The sequence below is a fragment of the Garra rufa genome, chromosome 11 (genome assembly GCF_049309525.1).
Source record: "Garra rufa chromosome 11, GarRuf1.0, whole genome shotgun sequence".
Classification (NCBI taxonomy): Eukaryota; Metazoa; Chordata; class Actinopteri; order Cypriniformes; family Cyprinidae; genus Garra; species Garra rufa.
The window spans coordinates 48,947,020-48,950,770 of record NC_133371.1 but is presented as its reverse complement, the minus strand read 5'-3'; positions in this window follow the sequence as shown (position 1 = coordinate 48,950,770).

Genomic DNA, 3,751 nt, shown 5'->3' with positions numbered 1-3,751 from the left:
CCCCACAGGAAGAGACACAGGAAGAGAGAAAACACAGCGATCCGCAGCCGTGAGCTCACTGTCGCGGGACAGGACCGGAGCACGCAGGCGTCGGAGAGACATGTGCAAACGAGCATCTGACCAACACAGAGACCAAAGAAGATTACTGCTGTTGATATGTGCATATAAACAACAAAAGATGCATAAAGATCAACTTCACTTACATCAATGGCAAAAAAGTACCTGTTTTGGATGGGTCCACATTTAGTGCTTTCTGAAGGTCATTTGATAACCTCAGACCCAGCTGACGAAAGAAAAGAATGATAATATTCCAGTTATTACCAGTTTAGATGAAACATGTGCTCATATACTGTACATATGGCTCAAAGATGTCAAAAGAAATTTACAAAAGTGATTTTATGTCCATAGAAAGCACATTAAACGTAAGTAAAGTTTCTATTTAGAATACAATTGGTTGAAATAATGTTACATTGTCATTCAGTGTAGCACAATATTTATGTAAACAACATGCTTATTCTGACTCGCACATGTTCAAATATATAAAAGAATAAGGGAGCATATTTAATTTAATTTAGCCTTTTATTTATTTATTGTGTTTTTAATGAGGAAAACATTTGTACTGACAAATGGGCAAATTTTAAGAAAATTTGGGGTGAAAGTAATTCGTCTTTTAATATGTCATAAATTGTTTTTTGTTGTAAATATGCCTGACAAGATTCTCACACTAAATGACATTTTAGTGGGTGTCTTCTGTAAATTAGGGAAAAAGTTATGATATTTATTTTTTGCTCAGAAAAACTAAAACAAAAATGCTATTAAATTAAACAGAAAACTTTTTAATATTTTTCGGAAAAACAACAACTTAAAGCAGTATTACACTCTTTGTTTTTATGCTTAGTCCCATTTTCGTCTTTGACCCATAAATATATATATATATGATACGTTATTGTTCAAAAGTGTGGGGTCAGTTAAGAATTTAATACTTTTATTCATCAAAGATGCATTAAACTGCTTAAAAGTGACATTAAAGACATTTATAACGTTACAAAAGATTTCTATTTGAAATAAATGCTGTTCTTTTGAACTTTCTATTCATCTGTGAATCCTGAAAAATATAATGCATAATGGTTTCCACAAAACTAGAAATTTTTTCAACATTGATAATAATCAGAAATGTTTATGGAGCAGCAAATCCGCATATTAGAATGATTTCTGAAGGATCATGTGACACTGAAGACTGGAGTAATGATGCTAAAAATTCAAATTTGATCGCAGAAATAAATTACATTTAAAAAAATATTCACATAGAAAACAGGTGTTTTAAATAAGAATAATATTTCACAATTTTCACTGTATTTATCAAATAAATGCAGCCTTGGTGAGCAGAATAAATCAAACCATATTTTATATTTATATTGAAAACACCAAAATATTGTGGACTACCATGGTATTTCAAAAGCACATTTTTTTAAATTACATCCAAAATAAATTAATAAACCTGGAAACATCATGAACATCGTTATTTACACTAAATGAAATCTATATAAACATTTGAGAAAAAATCAGTAATGACTTTTTCATTGAAATCACCATAAAGTGAGTATAATAAATGCATAAAAAAATAAATACTTACATTTTAAATAATGCAAATGCAAGAAAAAACTTATTTGTTTCACAGAAAATGTTATTTTACTTTTTATTGGAGCCCATCATTTGTTTAATTCTAGAGCTGTTCGAAATAATGTGCCACTATTATCCAGAAACAGACGAACTTTCCTGTATGAGACACAAAGATGCTGTTCATAGAAACTGAAGACTGACTGAACACGAGCTGATGAATAACCATAAGAAATTAAATGCCTGTGGAGGAAAAAAAGTCTGTAATTATAATGTATACATTATAAGTTGACCCCTAATGTTTCTTAGAAATCACTGAAGCATTGAACATGAACTGAATTCAATGTCCTCAGAGCAAAACCTGTAATTCATGCACTCTGGGGAGAAATGAGAGAGAAAAAGAGAGTCCAGCCAGACATGAAAGACAGATATAATAAGATTAGAGAGACTATGGGAAATTACTCTTATTATATTTCATTTGGGTGTCATACTATAGAAGCCCATGTCTGCCACTGGATAAAAACATAAAAAGGTAATTGGGACTTTTCATCTTACAGCTTGGACTCTTCCCCCTGCAATTCTGAGAAAAAAGTCAGAATTGTGAGCTATAAATGTTGTTCTTGCCATTACAAGTTCACAACTCACAATGGTTATATTTTTTCTGAGAATCTTGCAATTGCAATTCATTGGTTTTCTGAGACAGGAAAAATTTTTTTATAAACCCACAATTTTGACTTTATATCTTGCATTCAGTAAATAAAAATCTGAATTGTGAGCTATAAATGTTGTTCTTGCAATGACAAAAACACATCTTGCAATTTTTATATTTTTTTCTCTGAATTCTAAATGTACATCTTGCAAGTGCAATTCTTTGTTTTTTTTTTGTGACAGGAAAAAAAGTTATAAAATCACAATTCTTACTTTATTTCCTGCATTCTGTCAAAAATAAGTCTGAATTGTGAGCTATAAATGTTGTTCTTGCAATAACAGTTTATATTTTTTTCTGAGAATTCTAAATGTACATCTTGCAATTGCAATTCTTTGGTTCCTGCGACAGGAAAAAAGTACTTATAAACGGAAAATTCTGACTTTATATTTTGCATTCTGTGAAAAACAAACGTATGAATTGTGAGCTATATTTTGTTCTTGCAATTACAAGTTCACATCTCACAATGTTTATATTTTTTCTCTGAATTCTAAATGTACATCTTGCAACTGCAATTCTTTGGTTTCTGCGACAGTAAAAGAAACATAAACTCACAATTTTGACTTTATATCTTGCATTCTGTAAAAAAAAAAAAAAAAAAATCTGAATTGTGAGTTATAAATGTTCTTGCAATTAAAAGTTAAAATCTCACAATTTTGATATTTTTTCTCCAAATTCTAAATGTACATCTTGCAATTGCAATTCTTAGATTTCTTCGACATGAAAAACAAAGTTATAAACTCATAATTCTGACTCTATATCTTGCATTCTGTGAAAAAAAGTCTGAACTTTGAGCTATAAATGTTTGCAATTTAAAGTTAAAATCTTGCAATTTTGATATTTTTCTCTGAATTCTAAATGCACATCTTGCAATTGCAATTCTTTGGTTTCTGACAGAAAAAAAATACTCACAATTCTTTTTTTCATATTTTGCATTCTGTAAAAAAAGTCTGAATTGTGAGCTATAAATGTTCTTACAATTAAAAGTTAAAATCGCGCAATTTTGATAATTTTTCTGAGAATTCTAAATGCACATCTTGCAATTGCAATTCTTAGAATTATGCGATAGGGAAATAAAAACGTATAAACTCACAATTCTGACATTATATCTTGCATTCTGTGAAAAAAAGTCTCTATAAACTCAGAAAAAAACAATGAATTATAATTGTTTTATCCCATGCATCACTCACCGGTCTCTGGGTCAGTCTTTCAGGTAGTAATGAGCGCACCGCTGCCAGATGCTGTTTATAGCTGTGAACCTGAACACACACACACACACACACACACACACACACACACACACACACACACACACAAGTTGGGTTTACATGTTTTATGGGGACATTCCATAGGCGTAATGGTTTTTATACTGTACAAACCGTACTTTCTATGGCCCTACACCTACCCTACACCTAAACCTAGCCCTCA